We start from the raw sequence: 21,410 nt of genomic DNA, 5'->3' as shown, positions 1-21,410 counted from the left end.
CCCCAGTGAGTCCAGAGAGCTGACACCACAGTCTAGTAATCCCCATATAATGGTGGATTGACCAATCTTTTGATTTTATCACACAGAGAAATACATAAGATTTGCTAGAATGGAAGCTTTGATTAGGGATGGGCAGCCCCCCAAATTTTGTTTTGTTTCTCATGGGTTTTTTTGCAGCATTGTTCATTTTGCTTTACTTTGGTTAGTCTTCATTTTTGTTTCGGGGCAATGCCATTAAGGATGCATCCTCTATACCAATAGTGCACTATTTCAGAGAATGTGCACTGATAGTGTGTGAATGCGAACAATAATTCACACATGCACAATGGTTCACTAAGGCATGATGGTTCATGCATTTGCACACTATTTACAAAGAGGGCACACATTTCCTGAAATAGTGCACACTTTTTGCAAATAAAGGGAAAATCTATAGTTAGCACCTATGTTTAGGTGCCAATAGTACTCCTAGTTTATAGAATAGTAGTGTTTATATGCATGATTAGTATCAGATGCGTTTCTAAGAACAGTGCACTTAAATCACTTAGGAGGGAATTCTATAAATGGTGATCAAAATTAGGCACCAGAGAAAATCAGCACTAAGCGTGATTCTATAAAGGTTAAGCACCCTTTATAGAATTATGCTTAGTGCCAAATTCCCACGCCTAACTTTAGGCGCCAGACTTACACTTGCTAAAACCTGGTGTAAATACTGGCACCCAAGTTAGGTGCACTGAGGCAGTATTCTATTACTACTACACGCGCAACTTTTCAGAATGCCCCTGACACACCAATGGCCACGCCCCTTTTGGGTTACACGCTGGTAGAGTTAGGGGCCATGTCTTATGGAATAGCACACAGGTTTTTTGATGCTGCTTTTAATTCCTAACCCTTGTTCACTTGTTCAGAACCCTTATTTTATCATCCTCACTTTAACATTCCCTTATCTCTTGTTTCTCCTATTTGTCTGTCCTAATTAGATTGTAAGCTCTGTCGAGCAAGGACTGTCTCTTCATGTTCAAGTGTACAGCGCTGCATATGGCTAGTAGCGCTATAAAAATGATAAGTAGTAGTAGTAGTTGTGCATAAGCAAATTTTAATGAGTGCCAATTATCTTCAATAATTTATTAATACCCAATTACTGATAGTTAAGGACTCATTACTCAATTAAATTGCGCACACATCTTGGGTGTGAGCACAAATTTTGACACACAAATCTGAGCACTATGGGCCTTGTTCTATAAGGGTTAAGAGCCTAAATTTATGCTCCTAAATTGCAAGTGTAATCTATTTTAGAGCATAGATTAGGCTCGTAATTTAGGAGCAAAAATTATGCTAATAAATTTAGGAGTATATAGAATAAGGCCCTAAACATGGAATGCATGGGTTAGTGTGCAATAGTCAGAGGCCTTACACATGGGCGTGTCATAAATAAATGTGTCATCGAGAACGCTTCTACATGGGGCACTTAGGCGTGCCCACATTCCCACCATTGACCTATCGTAAGTAGGTGCACCTAACTTTTGGCACACCACAGAGCCTTTATGCTAGTATTCTAGAATGGCTTAGGTGCGCAAATGACAGGCCATGCCTATTAGAGATCATTTGTTGTCAAAACATTTATGCATTGTCCTTCAAAATACAAAAAAAACCTGTTAATTGACCCGTGCCTCTTTTGTCATGTAGTTATCTTCAAGTAAGTGTGTTTGTCAAATTCTTTTGCCAAGGATACTAAGAAACTTTTAAATATTTTGCTTTGTGTGGTCCAAAAAACTATTTTAGGAAACTGCAAAAAAGGAGCTATAAACTGATTTTTTACTTGTGGTACAGTATTGCCAAATGAAACAAGCATGGAAGGTTTGGGGCCTAGAAACTTTGTCTCCTTTGGGGAAGGAGGTAAGACTGTGCACACCACTATATCCCAGGTTACATATCTTGTACAGGGGTTTAGCAACACCGGGGCTAATTCTTCAGCCAATAACCACCAGTAAGGCCCACAGCCACCTTGTGTCCAGTCTCCAAAACATCTCTTTTGGCATCCCTTAATAGGTCTGTGACAAAAGATCAAAAAATTACATATTTGACATAAATGTGTTTTTCATTGGTGCACCAAGAAGGCTCAAAACTGTGCTTCTCAGATGCGGAGGCAGCCATCTTCCAAGTAGAGCTAAGCTATGTCCTATGATACTGGTTGAAAAAAGTCCTACTAGTTGCTCATCTTGGGTTTCAACACTTAAATTTCCTGAATTCAAGCCTGACCCACACCCTTATTACAATCTTGCGCTGGGCCCCCATCCTTGTCGTTTTTTTCAACCATGTTCCTCTCTATTTGGTGACAGCTGTTTTGGATTGCTTTCCAAGCATGACATTTCCCAACCCCCACAAGTACCCACTCTCATGCCCAGCATTAGATGCACCTCTGGCCTAACCCTCCCTCCCTCAAATTGAGTGCAACACCCAGGTCTTCCCATTAACCGAGACAAATGGGAATGTTGGATAGTTCTGAGGACGTAAAAAGCATGTTTGGCCAAAATGTTAATATAGCAGAGGCCCAAGTTACATGAACAGATTAGTCCATAGCAAAGATTATCTGTTCAAAAGAAAGTTTAAGTCCAAGGCACCATAAATAAAATACGCCTAAAGATGGGATGTGTGCCTTTCTGGTAGATACAGCCATTTACTCCAAGGAGAACTTGATGTAAATGCTGACATCCAAATATCCAGCAAATTCTATAACCACGCACATAGAATTTAGAAACACCTATGTCATGCCCATGTCAAACCCCTCAGCACACCCCCTTTTCAGATCTGCGTGGAAGGACTTATGCGGACTACGTTATGGAATATGCTTAGTGAGTAGTGTGCATAAATTCCAATTAATGCCAATTAGTACTGTTAATTGCCTGTTAACATCCAATTATCAATGCTGATTAGCTAGTTAACCGATTAGGTTTTGGGCATTAAATGGAATGCACCTTGATTTCTGTGCAGAAATTTCAGCACACTATATAGAATCCAGGGGTAAGCCCTTAATATATGGTTAGCATTCTCAATCAGGTACTTTGCTTGTTAACATGTGATATCCCACATGTAAACTTTTTTTAAAATAATTTTTGGAGGGGGCATGTCACAAGTGGAGAGTGGGCGTTTCCGCATTATCCACCTAGCACGTTAGGATTAATACACGTTAACTGGATAACGCTGGGTTAACATGGGAGCCTTAGTACCTCCTACTAATTCATGAACAATGCATCACATCTTTCAATCTAAGTAATGAACAATACCCCTTCCACATAATCCTATTACTTCAAACTGTACGAATTTTACCACTCCAGTTATAATTAAGTGCACTTTTACCCTTATCCTACTCTGTATTGCTCACTAGAAGCTGTAGTCCCATCCCCGGAGACTGATCAGCCTCATTGGGATTACTTTTCTCTATATGCTACTATATATTCGTCCCAGATTTGTATTCTCTTTTCCGGAACCTTATCAGCTTCCTTGCACCTACTGCTACTCTATTTTCCACTCTATATATTCCTGGAGTTGGTACTCTCCTATCTGGAACCTGTAAGCCACATTGAGCCTACTGCTATGCAGGAAAATGTGGGATACAAATGTAATAAATAAATAAATAAATTGTTTGCGGATACTGCATGCTAATATGAACAATAACTTATGATCTGCAAAAGAAAACCCCTTAAAACTATACCATGGTAAGCTGGGCTTAGCACACAGGAAAGTCCTGCGTTAGAGCATGCTAAGCCCAGATTTTACTGCATTTTATTTATTTATTGCATTTGTATCCCACATTTTCCCACCTATTTGCAGGCTCAATGTGGCTTACATAGTTTTGTTAACATTGTCATTACAGGATAACAGATACATTTAGTATTGTGCAGCGATTAAGTAAGGGAAGAAAGAAGAAGGAAGGGAGTGATTAGGGTAATTATAGAAGGTGGGCTTTCTTAACTGAGTGGGTTGGTGAGGTGGATTAGTGTGGCTATAGGTTCTCATTGTAGGCCTTGTTGAAAAGACATGTCTTCAGAGATTTGCGAAAGATAGTTGTTTCGTCGATTGTTTTCAGGTCTGTAGGTAATGCATTCCATAATTGCGTGCTTATGTAAGAGAAGGTAGTGGCATGCATCAGCTTGTATTTTAGTCCTTTACAGCTGGGGAAGTGTAGGTTGAGAAATTTGCGGGATGATCTTGTGGCGTTTCTTGGAGGTAGGTTCACGAGGTTTAGCATGTAGTAAAAGGGCTCTTTAGAGTTTCATAGGGGAGATACATCTCAAATCTGATGGCAACCGGCACTTGAAAGGATTCAGAAACAGGGAACAATTACAATGTTGTGCAGAAATTCTAAGTTATGTGAACTTAAAAAATTATGCATAATTATGTATAACGTTAGGATGAAATGAGAATTTCCAGTGGAAGAGATCATGCAAAAGGAGAGTAAGACCGACTTTAATGTTCCATTCTAATCTAATTTCCGCTGAAAGGAATTTTCACCATAGCATTTTAACTCTGAAATATTGATATTATATGCTTTTTACTGCTATACCTCATTTGCCTAGAACAGTAATGCACAATCTTTAGACCTCCAAGGAAAAAATTAGTTTGGAAAGGCAAGTAATAACCCTATTAAACAAACACTTTACATGTCTTTATATTTATATTGAAAGGGGAATGGGATTTTAGATTTAACTTAATAATTCAAGGCAAGTTACATACAGGTACAGATGTGTCCCTGCCCTTGAGGGCATACAATCTAAGGGGCTTTTTTTACTAAAGTTTAACATGCAAAAAATGCTGCGTGTCCTATTTCATACTTATGGGCCACACAGGGGCGTAGCCACGGGTGGGCCTGGGTGGGCCTGGGCCCACCCATTTTCATCTCAGGCCCACCCAGTAGAAAATAAAACGAGCCAGTCCCTCCTACCATTGAAGCTTCAGCAGCGACGTTATGCTGCCAGCTGCACACGTCACGCGAGCACAGCAGCCAACGAATCGGCAGCATCCGAACATCGAGCTGGGGAGATATCAGCCATTCCTCACTGCAGCGCGGGTACAGCCACATGCCCGCTAAAGCTCTGCGCAGCGTTCCGACTCCGAGTCCCGCCCCTTACGACACAAACGTCCTGTTTCCGACACAGAAACAGGAAGTTTGTATCCTAAGGGGTGGGACTCGGAGGCGGAACGCTGCAGCAGAGCTGTTAGCGGGCATGTGGCTGGTACCGCGCTGCAGTCTGAGGAATGGATGACATCTGCCCACGAATCTTCGGCAAGCACCAATGAAAGTCGGGTCCAGCAGGGTTGCAGGGGAAAGGAGCTGCTGCAGTGAGTAAACAGGTCAGGATGATCATAAGATTAAGAAGAGGGCTGAAGGGAGAGAGGGGGAAGGGGGATGGCTAGATCATGGAAGGGCACCAGAGTTGGGGAATAAAGACATCGGAGGGTGGAGAGAAATAAAGAGGAGATGCTAGATTTGTGTGTGTGGGGGGGGGGGGGGGGGGGGGGAGAAAAAGCTTATAGAGAAGGAATGTTAGACTTGAAGAAAGGAATGAGAGAGGATTCTAATCTTCACACAGGGAGAGACTGGACAGAGAGAGGGCATGCTCGTAGGGAGGGGGTAGAATTCTGGCCACAGGGAGGGGCAGGTCACAGAGAGGGGGTGCTGGGTATGACAGAAGGAATGGAAGAGATCCTTGCCATGGGGAGGGGCAGGTCACAGAGAGGGTGTGCTGGGCATGAGGGAAGGATTGGGGGAAATCCTGGCCACACTGGATCACAGGAGAGGGGGGCAAGAGAGAAGTGACAAGAAGATGCTGGGAGGGGGTGAAGGGTGGGGAGAAGAGAGGGATCAGATGCTGGGCTAGAAGGGTGGAGGGAGAGAGACACTGGGAAAGGTGGAACCATGTGGGAGAGGCCAAGGGGGTGGCAAGGAAATAAAGGCGAGGAGGATGGTGATTACAGGGGAAAGAAATATGGTAATGGGGAATAGATTGAAGATGGAAGGGAATGGATGGCTGAGGAAGTAGAGAGATGGGGAATAGGAGAACTGGTGTGTGAAAAGGAAATGGAAATCAGACAGGTATCTGAAAAGTAAAACAAAGGAAAAGGGGTTAGGATAAAATTTGGGTGGACAGAGACAAGAAAAGAAAAAAAAAAAGGAAGGAAAGAGCTAAAATGGAAAGGTCAATATGTCAGAGGCAAGTGAAGTGAGGGAATGGAACAAGAGAGGAGAAAAAGACAAATGGACAACAGCTGCTTGAAGGAGAAATAGCAGAAAGATTGGAAAGTTCAAAAGAGAAACTGGATCAACATGATGGAAAAAGAAAATGACCAGACAACAAAGGTAGAAAAGGCATTTTATTTTGAATCTTAACTGAAATATGATAGCTTGAGAAATGTGCATAGCGGATGCCACTTTCCTCATGAGCTAAAGTGTTTCTGTTTCTATTTTGAGTTGGGAGGTGCTGGGGGAGAGGTGGAGAATAGGGGGAGGAGGGGGCAGGGCAGAGAGAAAATTTTGTGCCCACCCAAAATTGGCTGTCTGGCTACGCCACTGGGGCCACATGGCACCTAGCACCTCCTAATGTCCATTAGAGTGCGCTACACTTTAGTTAAAGGGTCCCTACGTTTGTACCTGAGGCAATGGAGGGTTAAGGGGGAGATTCTATATATGCCTTGGGGTGCTAGGCACATAGTGGAGTGGTGCTGCCAGGGGTGCCTTTAGGTGGGAATCTTGCTGAGAAGGGGTGTTGTGTTCATAAAGGAGTTGCCTCCTGGCGGCTGTGATGCTGCAGGGGTGTTTGCCTCCAGGTGTGGTTGCAGGAGGTGTTTTTTATAAGGTTTGCTCTTGGGGGTATGTGGCTGCAGAAAGGTGTTCTTGGAGGGGGGGATGATATTGCTGGAGGAGTTGCCATAGGGGGATTTGTGGTGGATTGGATGTCAGGAGTTGATCGTGAGGAAGGGGGTGGATCAGATGTCAGGGGGTTGATCATGAAGGGATAGATGTTGGGGTGATCTTGGACGCCCTGGCATTGTGGTTTTCAGCTCCTCCTTTCAGTAGGCACTTGTACATGCCTCGGAACAGTTGTAAATGCCAAAGTCTTGCAATAAAGAGATGGATTCTCTATGTGAGATGGGGAATCCACATCTACATTGTAGACCTACTTGGGGCACTCCCTCTCCTCACTCTATCCATGTCCCCTTGACATCTAGATATAGTTAGCCTCCCTGCTTGTAAATGACCTCTTTCTAAAATGCTGTTTACACATAGGGATGCTACTCAAATAAAGGCCATTGTAATTCTGGCTGAACATGAGACTGGGTTCCCTAAAATAAGTTAAGAATGTAGACATGCAGCCATAAATTGCAGAAAGAGAGTTTGTTTTAGGGATGGGCTGTCATTTGCAATGACATATCCTGTGTCATTGCATGTCATTTCCAAATGAAAATAAGCAGAAAAAATACATGACATTATGTGTTTAGTCATTTGCTGATAATAGTGCATACCATTTGTAAATAGTGTGCATTATGTGGAAAGAGGGCACACTATTTCAAAAAGAGTGTACATTCTTTCCCTTGTGCGAACATATGCAAACTTGTGTGTGTATATGTGCCTTATTGGGAAGAGTGTACCCTCTTTCTGAAATAGTGTATCCTCTTTCCACATAGAGGGGAATTCTATATATTTATTTATTTATTATTATATTTGTACCCCGCGCTTTCCCACTCAAAGTAGGTTCAATGTGGCTTACATAATAATATGGATTACAGAGTATTGATAGAGAAAATATAGGTTAATTATAGCAGAATAATAAAAGAGATAGGTAGGTAAAGATGGGGAAAGGTGAAGGGAGTTGGAGAGGTATGAGCAAGGGGTAGATGAGCATTGGAAGAGGGGTAGAGGAGGCAGGAGGGGGATGGGACAAGGGAAAAGTATAGGGAAATTAGGTGAGAGATATAGTCTGAGTCATTGTCGTTGTCTTCTGGATATGTGTTGGGTAGAAGGGATCGTAGGATTAGATTGGTTCATTTGGGTAGGCTTGCTTGAACAGGTGGGTTTTTAGTGATTTCTGGAAGGGTAGATAGTCGCTGATTGATTGGATGGATCTGGGGAGGGCATTCTAGAGTTGGCTGCCTGGGAAGGAGAAGTTGGATCCATAATAGGTTTTGTACATATGGAGATTAAAGTTGTGCATGCAATTTTGGCCATGCAGCCAAATTGCATATGCAACTTAATTGGTTAACAAGCCAATCTGCACTGATAATTGACCACAATCAAGCAATTATTGACACTATAGTTTACGTGCACAACTTGCTAAGCGTATTCTATAAAGCAGTTTGTGTAAATTCTACCGTGCAGATCTCATAATGGGGTGTGGCCAAGGGAGGATGAGCAGGTCATGGGTGTTCACCAAAATTTACACACACACCATTATAGAATTTGCCAGATCTGCACCTCAGGGGTGGGCACGTCCATCAGGTTTTAGTTGGCATAAAAGGCTGTGCCTAAATCAATGGTACTAAGTCACGCGGACTACTGCAATGGAATTTATGTGGGATGCAAAGAACAAATCATGAAGAAACTTCAGACCGCCCAAAACACGGCAGCCAGGCTTATATTTGGAAAAACGCAGTTCGAAAGCGCCAAACCCCTCCGAGAAAAACTACACTGGCTCCCAATCAAAGAACGTATTGCTTTCAAAATCTGCACCCTGGTTCATACAATTATTTACGGCGAAGCCCCTACATGACAGACCTCATAGACCTGCCAACCAGAAACACAATAGGATCAGCTCAAATATACCTAAATCTCCACTACCCAAGCTGCAAAGGAATCAAATACAAATCAACTTATGCATCCAGCTTTTCCTATTTAAGTGCACAACTATGGAATGCACTGCCAAATGTCATAAAAACAACATATGACCACCTACATTTCCGGAAATCACTAAAACAAACCTGTTCAAAAAGGCATACCCCACCGACCCAACATAAAAGCCTGAATATCTGCAACACAACGAAACCAAAGCTCATAATGGGCATTACTTAACTCTTCCCTTCTAAGATCCCCTAATGTATCTGTCACACATGAACCTTATTCTATCACAACATCACCTTGTATTTGTTCATACCGGAATTGGCGAACGCCGATAAGGTACTATGTAAGCCACATTGAGCCTGCAAGTAGGTGGGAAAATGTGGGATACAAATGTAACAAATAAATAAATAAAATGTAACAAATAAATAAATTGTAGTCACAGGAATGGTGCTACGGGTATTCCATAAACCGCGCATAACTTTAGGTGAGGTTTATAAAGTAGCACTGTGTGTTCTTTTCAGTGCCAATTTTGTCAGCACCATATATAGAATTACCCCCATATCCCTGGATTCTATATAGCGTGCCTAGAGATCCACGCCAAAATCTAGGCATATTCTATAACAACACGTATAACTTAATTGGCTTAACAAGTCAATGATGAGCACTAACTGGCAATAATTAGAATTTACACACACAAATCGTTAAACATATTATGTAACAAAGTGGGCCTAAATTCTAATGTGCAGAGACAAAAGAGGACACAGCTAGGGCATGGGAATAAGCGTTCTGTGGGTGTTCCAAAATTTATGCGCTTTATAGAATATGGCCCTGTGCCCCTAAAGCTATGCACAGGGATTTATGCCACCTTTTCATTGGCGTAAATGGAGGCACGTAGTTTTAGGTGCTAGGATATCAACTAAGTTTATTCCATATACCGCACCTAAATGTAGGTGCAGCTTATAGAATACGCTTAGGTGGAAATGTTTTCCATATAGATTTTTCAAGCGCGCTATATAGAATCTGACCCATAGTGTGCACTATTTCCAAAGAGTGCGTGCTATTATCAGAAACTGACAGAACAAAATGGCAAGAAAACCCCAAATAAAATTGAAATTGCCATAAACGACACAAAATGAATATGTTCGGACTGCCCATCCCTAATGTTACTCTTTGTGCTCTAGTGGAAAGTTTTGCTGAAGAAAATGTAGAGCAGAATTGTATCTCACATCCTGTGCATCCTGGCAAAATATACATAGAGGGGCATTTTCGACCGGGGACACCTATCTCTAAGGGCGGCCATCTCCGAGGACGGCACCGTAAAGGGGCGGGGCCGACTGTATTTTCGAACGAGATGGCCGGCCATCTTTCATTTCGATAATACAGTTGGGGCCGGCCAAATGTCAGAGATGGCTGGTTTTCGCCGGCCATCTCAAACCCAGCCAAATCCAAGGCATTTGGTCGTGGGAGGAGCCAGCATTTGTAGTGCACTGGTCCCCCTGACATGCCAGGACACCAACCGAGCACCCTAGGGGGCATTTCTAAAAATTTAAAAAAAAATTTAAAATAGCTCCCTTACCTTGGGTGCTGAGCCCCCCAAATCCCCCCCCTCAAAACCCACTCCCCACAACTCTACACCATTACCATAGCCCTTATGGGTGAAGGGGGGCACCTACATGTGGGTACAGTGGGTTTTGAGGGGGATTTGGAGGGCTCCCATTTCCCACCACAAGTGTAACAGGTAGGGGGGGAAGGGCCTGGGTCCACCTGCCTGAAATGTACTGCACCCACTAAATACTGCTCCAGGGACCTGCATACACTCCTGTCAGTGAGCTGGGTATGACATTTGAGGTTGGCAAAAAAAGTTTTTAAAGTTTTTTTGAGGGTGGGAGGGGGTTAGTGACCACTGAGGGAGTCAGGGGAGGTCATCCCCGGTTCCCTCCGGTGGTCATCTGGTCAGTTTGGGCACTTCTTTGGGACTTGAACCTGAAAAAAAGGAACCAAATAAAGTGGACCAAATTCTTGCCAGGGACGCCCTTCTTTTTTCCATTATCGGCCAAGGGTGCCCATGTCTTAAGCATGCCCCAGCACGCCCCTGTCCTGCCTTTGCTACCCTTTCGACATGCCCCCTTGAAGTTTGGCCGGCTCCGCGATGGACTGCAGTTGAGGCCGGGCAAAATCGGCTTTCGAATATGCCGATTTCGCCGGCCTTGAGAGATGGCCAGCCATCTCCCGATTTGTGTAGGAAGATGGCCGGCCTTCTCTTTCGAAAATAAGCTGGATACTCTCCTAAATGGCTTTATAGTCTTTTATAAAATGCTCCACATTGGGCAGAGTTTTTATTAAATACCACCACACTGAGCACATCTTGACTTGAACTTCTCAATTCCAATCTCAGCATTCTATGTAAAATGGACATTCCACATTCACATTTCAGCTTTATTTCATATGCTATTAAACCAAGCAGATCCAAGCAAAAAGAGGTTGGGAAGGAATGGACAGTGTTACGTACAGAAAGAGACACAGGCTGCAACAATATAAGTAACATAGTTATAAAACTGTAGAAATAATCCAATAACAACAATTGAATTAAACAGTAGGATGGATGGCAATTGAGCATGGACAAGACATACTGCTAGACAAAGCAAAATGCTAGATGCCGTGGAACAGGCTACAAACCAACAAGCACCTGTAATACTAATCAGGAAAGACATAAATATAGGTTTTTAGAGCTGACCAATTTCTTTTGAGAGGCCTCTATCTGAATCTCCAGGGGTAGACTGTTTAGTCACGCCGATGGGCGCCAAGTGTATTCTATAAACCTCGCCTGGGCGTATTTGTTTTTTCAGCACTGGTTTTTAAAGCACCAGAGAGAAATAGTGGATTGCATTTTAAAAATGTTTTCACCCTCGTAATTTAAGTGAAAGTATTCCCCATGGGACAATTTCTCCACCTGAAACACTTTTGTACTACAAGAAGTAATTTCATGACACAAGCTGCGCTTATGAAGCACATATTTTGTCAAAGAGGTTATCCTAGGAAACTAGTGAGCAGAGCGTTTAAAAGAGCAGCCAGTGCACATAGGGTGGTAATGATTTAGCCTGGGTTAACAGTGTGTTACTGGTTAAAACTATGCAAAATGACTTATTAAAGTTGACATGCTTGCTGCCACGGACCAGAGTGGCGTGGTCTAATATTATCCCTAGACGGGTTTGGAGGGGTGAAAGATTGCATAGGGCAGTAGATAACACACGGAAAAAGATTAATAATTGGATGGCAAAGTTTATGATGGTTTTGAAGGGTCATACAATTACACGTGATTTATTAACGGAATCTTGAGAGGGATTGTATAGAGCTGATGGGATTCATTTGTCAGATGTGGGGTTGGACATCTTTAATTCTGATATACAGGACTATATAGAAGCCATAACTTTAGGAGTTGGTCACAGCCAGGGGTGGGGGGAGCCCACGGCAAACGAGGTGTCATTGCCGTGGACAGTGGTGTAAGGCTACGAGAGTTATGCAATGACAGTTCCGGGTACGCAGCACCTTTGCAGATAACATTGCTAAGTGATTTAGTAAATGTGTGTTGAAAATAGTTGTTTGAAAGTTGCAACATTAAGCAAATTGTATGCCTGCAGGTTTAGAGAACAATGTGGACACGGCTAGTCTCCTGGCTTGGACGGCCAGGGGGCCAAGAGCTTTGGCTTGGAAGTTGTAGGTGCATCCTTATACGGGATGCATCAAGTGACATCGTGTGCTATGACAGACAGCACTGAGGAGGAGCAGGGTGCTTGGACAGCACAGCCTGTGGTGAAATAAGAAGGAAGAGGAAGGGAGCTGTGTACTCAGGCAAAGGTTATGATTACAAGTGGTATTTGAATATGTTATGTGTTTTATGGTGGTAAAATGCAATGTTAAAGGCCTGGCTGCGGCCTAAATAAAATCCAAAGTTTTCAAAGAAGAATGGCTTCTGGTGTAGTCTTGGATATGAAAGTAGGTATGTCTGAGTGAGTGCCAAATGCCCAAGTTGTAGAAAAACCAATAGGATTGCACAGGGAAGAAGACTGGTCACAGTTGTCCCTTGATAAAGCCAGAGACGGTGAAACGGGACCCCGCCAGGCGCACAAGAGTGAAACCAGATTGCAACTGCATTGGCAGCACTAAAGATAAGTGTTCATTTGATGTGACGTTTTGTTTATTAAAGTTTAAATTGGAAGTTTTTTTAGCCAATGAAGATTCTACCCCGGTTTAACAGACACGATTATGTTCTGAAACGGGAATACAGAGGCTTTTTTTCCTCCATTGATATAACACAATAGCAACCGTTGAATGTTTTTCAGCCACTTCAGTTAGTGGCACAGTTGTGAATATAACATTAGCATATAAATACATCATATCTGGTGGTGAAGTCACATATCAGGCGGAAATAGTTCCTGTCAGCTGGTTTGTTCCAACAAGCGATGGCCCAAGTTTTTTGTGAAATATATATCAGATAGAATATGGTTGTGATATGATAAACGATTTTGAATGTACTTAGGGAATACGTTGATGTGTAGTAATTGATTTGATGATAAGTTTGCTATAGTTCTATGCATTTTTCAATTTTAGTCTTAGCTTCTGAAGACGCTGTACTGTGAAACACTGCACTGTATAGAGCTTGGACATATGCTGTGGGATTTTGCCACTTATTTGAACCCTTGAATGACTGGTTCCAAGGTTTTGTCGATAGAGAAGATGGATGAGTCTGCACAAGTTAATGATCACAGTGTGATTTGATGAAATTTGAGCAACTAATTGAAGCTATGATAGCAAGAGGATCATCACTATAGTAATGGACAATTATTATTAGCTTGATAATAGATATCGCCAGCATAGCAGAATTATTTTACAACGTTATTAGACAGTTTTAGTTAATGTGATATTATGCCAAAGGGTTTCAAAATGGCAATATTAAACAACATATCATACATTGTGTGATAATATGTGAATTTTAATTGAGATTTGTTATATTGTTAACAAAAGAGTTGGTTTTTAAAGTGCTTATTGTGTAAGGATTTAATAAAAAAGCAAGGGATCCTTTTACCAAGCAGCAGGAAAAAGGGCCCTGCGCTAGCAGTAGGTGCCATTTTTCCCACATGCCAGGGCTGTTTTTTCCACAGCCTGTAAATCCTCCCCAAAAAATGGGCATGCGGTGAGATAACTCTTCCCACGTGGCCCATTGAGTTGGCGATAAGGGGTCCTGTGCTAACCAGGCAGCAAACGGCAATGCCCAATTATTGCCATGTTATCGCCACGCAATCCATTGCTGGGAGTTTTCTTTTTTTCCCGTTGGGCTGGCGGTAGTCCCGGAAGAGTGAGTGGTAAGCCTGCATTGGGCTTACCATCACTCTGTAAAAGGGCCCCCAAGAAAGAGATTAGCATGTCCAATTTCTCCATTATATGCAAATCTCTCCCCTCCCACATATTCATTAGGGTTAGCCTGAAAACCTGACCTGTTGATGCCATTTGAGGACTAGCAGTAAAGACCAAAGGACTAGGCTATATCATTAAAGAGAGGAGCAGCTAAAAATAAAAGAAAATGATAATTGGTGACAAACAGAGGTTAGAGGGTTTTTAAAACACTGATAGGAGAGATTAATTCATGCCGTGCATCTTTTATCATTTCTGAGACAGTACTGCAAACTGCTTGCTTATGGATATTAGTTTCAATCAAAAACTAATATCACTGTAAATGAAAGCAGTGGAGATTCAGAATGCAAACCACGCTGGTTATATTAGGTTCAGTAATGTGTATTCCTTCCAGTAATATGCATTAGCCCCACTGGCATTAACAATGCATGATATCAAAGTAGGAAAAAACTGCTTTTCAACTACTGCACATTTACTTGGAATTCTAGACATTACTACATCTGAAAAGTGGAACCTATCATTTCAGTAGTCAGTGGTAAATCACAGCCATCAGTGAAGTCAGTGTATGGGCTTATGGTTCGGAGAACATGCCTACTCTGGAAAAGCGACCATGCAGAACAGCAGAAGGATCAATCATTCTCAACTGCACAACTCTGAGTTTGTGAATTATTCAGGTGAACACATGAAACACTTTCTTCTGAAATGTGTTTAAAGAAAAATGCCATCCAAATGCCTTTTTAACTTCTGACCTCTTTCACCAATATTTCAGGAGTGTCTGGTACAAGAAACGGGGGGGGGGGGGGGGGGGGGGGGGGAGGAGGGGGGGGGGGTCTAGAGCAGTAGTTCTACTTGGAGCATATATAAAAAAAAGAGTCTTTCCATAGTCCCGGGATTCATTGCATATTTAAAATCATTCCAACTAGATACTCGCTGTTTAAACTGTGCAAATACTGACATAAGAACATAGAACACAAGAACAGCCATACTGGGTCAGATCAGTGGTCCATCTAGCCCAGTATTCTGTTTCCAACAGTGGCCAATCCTGGCGTGCCCTGGGATTGGTAGATTCAATGCTGCCAATCCCAGGGCAAGCAGTGGCTTCCCCATGTCTGTCTCAATAGCAGACTATGGGCTTTTCCTCCAGGAACTTGTCCAAACCAATGAGTTCCAGAGCTTAACTACTCAATGAGTGAAAAAATGTCCTCGTATTTATTTGAAAAGTATTTCCATGTAACCTTTTTGAGTGTCCCCTAGACTTTGTACTTTTTGAAAGAGTAAAAAATCGATTCACTTCTACTCATTCTACACATCTCAATCATATCTCCCCTCAGCCATCTCTTCCAAACTGAATAGCCCTAACCTCTTTAATCTTTCCTCATATGAAAGGAGTTCTATTCCCTTTATCATTTTGGTCACTCTTCTTTGAACTTTTCCTAATTCCGCTATATCTTTTTTGAGATACGGTGACCAGAACTGAACGCAATACTCAAAGCTGAGTTGTAATTTAGATTTTTAGTGTTTACACTTCTTCGTTTTTCCTTTAAGACATGTATGGTTTTGTATGGTTATGTTTATTTTTAAGGTACATTGTATGTTTGTTATATATTTTATTTAGACTCCTGACGCAGGCCTTTGGCCAAAATTCAGTACTGTGTCAAGTCTTCAATCATCAATAAAGAGTGTCTCATTGAATTTTCTCTATTTGTTTTTGGAGGGTCAAAGTTCATTTTCCACTGTCTTCTTATCCTTGTACCGGTCCTTTGCCATTTCTGTTTGGATTTGACTAGGATCGGTGCATTCTCTGTAGCAGCACCAGAAGAATGGAACAAACTGCCTCTGCACTTAAAGAACGACCCACGGCTTACCTCTTAAGAACTGTTTTGTGTGGCATTTTTTGTGCTTACTTGATGACTGTTTGTTTTGAACTGTTTATGGAGACCTGTGCTGTTGCTTGTTTTTATTATGTATGTGTTTTTGTATACCTGTCTTGGATAAAGGCGGTTTATAAATAAAAATTTCTAATTCTAATTCTGAATCATGTTTATCTATGCATTCCATAATTTTATTCTTTATAATAGTTTTCACCATTTTGCCTGGCACTGACATCATGCTTACCAGTCTATAATTTCCCTTATCACCTCTGGAACTCTTTTTAAAAATAAGTGTTACATTGGCCACCCTTCAATCGTCAGGTACTATGGATGATTTTAAGTTCTACTTTATCAGATAAACTGGACTTTCACCTTCCCCCTGGAGACTACTGATAAAAAAAAGCTAGCTGGGTAGATACTTACAGTCAATCACATCGCCAAAGAACAAAAGTCTGCATATTGAGAGCAATCAAAAAGACTGGATGAACCTCACAGACAATGACTCAGAGACTGAAAAGCCCAACTACCTATCTAATCTAACAAAAGAAAGCCTAATCCTGTCACTACCAGCAGATGTCCAGACAGAAACTCTTATGATGTCATTAAAATATGTGACTAGTTACCATGCTCTATCTCAAAACTAGATGGAACTAGTTTTCAGCTATCCCTGAGTTTTCATTGGATCGAGTGCACTCCACCTGACTTCAGCCTATGGTCCAACAAGAAATTATAAAAAGCCTGGGACGTTTTCAGTTCTCGCTCTTCTCTTCTCTCTGGCCCTGCTCTCTCTGTGTCCTCTCTGCCGCTTCCTGTGGACCTCCATTGAGTCTTGCTGGACTTCACACACATCCAAGATAAGACTTTCTCCAGGCTCCAGCAACAACTCTGCAACAAAAAGACTTCTTTTCCAGCAAGGACTTCCTTCATCACTCCAACCAGCAGCCTCAATCAAAGTGAGTTACCATTAATCCAACCTAATTTATAATTCAGACTTTCCAATCTTGTAGCACATTTCCCTTGTTTAAGATCTCTAAAAACAGACTCTCTCTTTAATATTATTGCATTACCTATATTGTACATAAACTTTTTAAAGTTAAATATATGGTCTTTATGTTCTGAGCACATGTCCTTAAAATTAATTGATTTGTAGGCCCCATGCTGACTCTAAGGGGAGAGGGCTGGGCCTGTGAACATTCATGGATTTGTAAGCCCTATGCTAACTCCCACTATTGAGTAGAGGCCTCAGTGGAGGTCCAGAGAGAGGGAGAACAGCACTCTTTCTTTGACCCCCATCCATGGATGTTGTGACCCTAGTTGGGAACCACTGCTGTATAATCTACGTATCATTCTGCTTACACATCATCCCCCCTTCCTATTCATATTATAATATTATGTTATCTATGCATCATCATATTTTCATAATTTCCTCAGTGATAGCCTCCAAAAACTAGTCAAGAAACTAAATTAAACCAATCAAAAGGTAATGTCTTAAATAATTGTATATTTGCTGCTTGACCTTTACTGCTGCACATTCAAATGAATCAACATGGAAACTACACTATTATATCATCTCTAAACAAAATAAAAAACAGTTGAATGAGGGAAATAAAGCAGATGTTCTACTCAGACACAGGAGCCTATTCAATAAAGCTCAAAGTCAATTTTAATCTAGGCTCAAAAAAATGGTCTGGTTAAGAAACAACTTAATAGGTGATACCAGTGTGTTATTTCTAGTAAAAAAAGGTGCCGGTACTCAAATGCCAGGCCACCCTTCAGGGGTGGGGTGATCACTGAGCGACCCATCCCACAATAGCCAGGCCCCCTGCAACCAGTCACAGAATCTATGAAAAGGCAGAATTGATGTGTAGAGCCTGAGTTCTTTCATTTAAAACTTGGGGACCATGGGTCAATTTTAGCAGACAATGGAAAAGGTGCCGGTACTCAGCACCTCCAAGTACCCCCTCAAAAAAAGCCCTGGGTGATACAAAAGAAAAATAAATCAGAAAAAACATTGTCATACTAAAAATTGAAAGTGTGTGCAAATCACTTGTACACATGTACACCTATGGATTAATGCACATTCTGTACAATGGATCACATGCATTTTAAGTTCTTGTACGCACATAATGCATGCCAAAAAAAAAGTCAAACATGCATGTAATGTGTATACAACTAAGTCTGGCACATAGGGTGTACTGGTCAGTACAAAGGAGAAAAGTGGGGGAGCTGATTCACGCCAGAAAAGGGGGTTGGAGAGAGGAACCAAGGGTTTCTAGAGAGCAGAAAACTCACATTAATGCAGGTTTAGAGCCATCTATCTTCTATGTCAGGAAAAATATTCAGAGTGTGGTGTGAGAGGATGGGACAGCAGAGTGCAGGCAAATTGGAGAGACAGAAAGTAATTTGGTTGCCTGACTCAGGAGGAAGTTTTCAATGTGGGCTACTGTTTAAATGTTTTATTTTACCAGCATCTTGTGTATTTTAGCACAGGTACCACTTTATTCAATGAGAACGAGGGAGGAAGTTATCAAAGTGCAGTAAAAGGCGAGCTTTTACCACACCTGATTTAAAAGAGGATTCAGCAATTTGCGGGATAACAATCCCACAGGTTGTTGAATCCCACGGAAGGCTGCCGAGAGACTGAACCGGGCCAATGGCAGGGCCGCCCCCCCTCCCAAAATCATCGTCCGCTACCGCCCCCATCACAATTGTCGCTGCTGCCATCCCTCCCCGATTGCTGCTGCTGCTGCCATCTCTCCTCCCTGATCGCTGCTGTAATTGAAATACCTTGGTTGGCGGGTTTTAAAACTGAGCATGACCTATGAGGAAAAGCAGCCAATCGACAGAAGAGCAGCACTGGAGGAAGACATCTTCTGCTGGCGGGGCCTTGGGATCCCTGCCAGCAGAAGACGTCTTCCTCCAGCGCTGCTCTTCTGCCAACTGGCTGCCCCTGTGGCTGTTTTTCCTCTCAGGCCATGCTCAGTTTCAAAACTGAGCATGCGCACCTGAGAGGAAAAGCAGCCGCTCAGCTGAGCAGACCACTCTGCTGTACAGAAAAGCAGTGCTGGAGATCTGGTCCTCCAGGTCTTTCCAGGCCTCTAAGGGGGACCCAGAGCTGGAGTTTTCTCTCTCCTGCTCCTGTCGGGATGCAATCACTCGGGTCCTGTCAGGAGCAGGAGAGAGAGAGAGAGAGACCCAAGCGCCGGATCCCCCTTGGAGTCCTGGGCCCGGGGAACTTTGCCCCCCTGCCCCCCTCTCGGCAGCCCTATTCCATTGTAAAAATAACACTGCTTATCAACCACCTCACAAGCAGCATTATTTCAATGACCTGGAAGTATGGGGCCACAAAGTTTTGGCCTGATGCTCCTGGGCTGCAGCTGACAGGGCTGTCGGAGCTTCTCCCCTCCCCCATCATATCCCCAACCCCCCCAAAACACATCCCCAACTTCCCTCCATCATATCCCCAACCTCCTTAGTTATATTCCTACCCCCCCCCCCAAAAAAAAAAAAAAAAAAAACCACAAACACACATAGAAGGGATAGGAAACTGAAAATTTTTTATTTTGTTTTTTTTGTTGTTGTTTTTTTAATTTTGGAACAAATGTCATTACAAGTGCACAAACTATTGAATAAAAAGTGCACCCTCTTTGCACATAGAGTACACTCTTTAAGAAGAACACACACTATTGTCGGCAAATGACATTTTTCACAGCCCATCTTCAATGGGTGGTGGTAAGTGCCCCCCCCCCCCCCTTCGCATGGCCATGCAATAAGAATACTCTTACTGCATAGCCATTTTTAAGGGGCTTTTTACCCACTGCAGTAAGGGCCCTGGAATGCAGCAAAAACAGCCCCCACAGCTTAGTAAAAGGGCCTCTTAGGTGGCAGTCAGCAATAAGCTAATTGCCTTTGGTTGAATATCGGGCCCCAAGATCTTTACTGACAGAACTTTGCTGCATATTTAAAAACAGGGCCCAATGAAAAAAGGTGCCTGTAAACTAAAGGATAAAAAAACACAAAGTTCTGCAAACGCCATACTATAATTTCAGCTTCTAAATTATTCATCACTAGACCTATTATTTATTTGTCATGACTTAAGTACAAAAACAAATCATTTGTGCACATAAGAGCAAGGACAGCTGGCTTTTACCTTTAGGCAAACAAGGCAGTCACCCAGGGTGCAGCTTTTGTGGGGTGACAAAGAGCAGCTGCAGTCAAAAAAAAAAAATAGACACTCACACTCAGAGAACTAGCAGCAAGTAGTTTTTCAAATAACCAATTTACCAAGGTACACAACGTTTGGAAATATTTTTTTCACTCAACATGTAATTAAACTCTGGAATTTGTTGCCAAAGAATGTGACAAAAGCAGTTAGCTTATCACAGTTTAAAAACCATTTGGATCATTTCCAAAAAGAAAAGTCCATAAGCCAATATTAAAATGGACTTTGGAAAATCCACTGCTTTTTTCTAGGATAGGCAGTATAAAAATCTGTTTTACTCTTTGGGATCTTGTCAGATACTGATATAGCGGAATTAGAAAAGGTGCAGAGAACAACGATGAAAATGATAAAGGGGATGAGATGACTTCCCTATGAGGAAAGGCTCTTCAGCTTGGAGAAGAGACAGCTGAGGAGCCTGTTACCCCTCTCTGTTTCAGAGTGTGGGTGTGTGACTTAAGGTATCTAATGTTAGTAGTTGTGTTTAATACCCTGAGTCATACCTCTAAAATACAGGAGAGTACAAATAAAACTAATCTTGTCGCCCATATTCAAAGTCCGAGACAGGAAAAATAAACTAATTTTAGGAATTTTCTCAATTATAAGGATCCAGAACCAATTGTTCACAAATTGTATTTTACTGCAAACTGGAAAAATTTGCAAATATTTAACTGTTTCTCTTTAGCTGAACAATAAAACTTCACTTTTGTTTTTTTATAATGTGTATTCTAATATGTCAGTTTATGTCTACACATTTCTCTTAACAGAAATATTCCTAATGCCACAAACACAGATAAGTATAAATGTTTGAATGGCAATATTTGTGTGTAAATTTTCCTTTAGAATTATTTAAACACTTTTCCTTAAATAAAGAATTTGATTCTTTGTGTTGTTGTTTTGCATTTTTCAGGTTTTCCTCAAGGGAATTCAGTTTGAACTCAAGTAAGTATATTTATTAACTCTTCCTTATAAAGTCTCTTTTAAAATGATGTTTAGGTGCAAAATTATTTAACTGAAGATTTCTCTCTTGTGCCAAGAACTCTTTATTCTTCCATGCGTGAGGGCCCTTGATTTTCCAGGA

At 41.9% G+C, this 21,410-nt stretch overlaps 1 protein-coding gene across 1 annotated transcript in view; it reads right to left on the bottom strand.

The window, feature by feature from the left end:
- The window catches only part of CLVS2 (clavesin 2), a 95,992-nt gene that overhangs the window by 57,635 nt on the left and 16,947 nt on the right, over positions 1-21,410 (bottom strand). The window lies entirely within an intron of this gene.

The sequence above is a fragment of the Microcaecilia unicolor genome, chromosome 3 (assembly GCF_901765095.1).
Source record: "Microcaecilia unicolor chromosome 3, aMicUni1.1, whole genome shotgun sequence".
NCBI classification, from domain to species: Eukaryota; Metazoa; Chordata; class Amphibia; order Gymnophiona; family Siphonopidae; genus Microcaecilia; species Microcaecilia unicolor.
The sequence above is the reverse complement of the archived record's forward strand: the minus strand, read 5'-3'. Positions and strand labels throughout refer to the sequence as shown.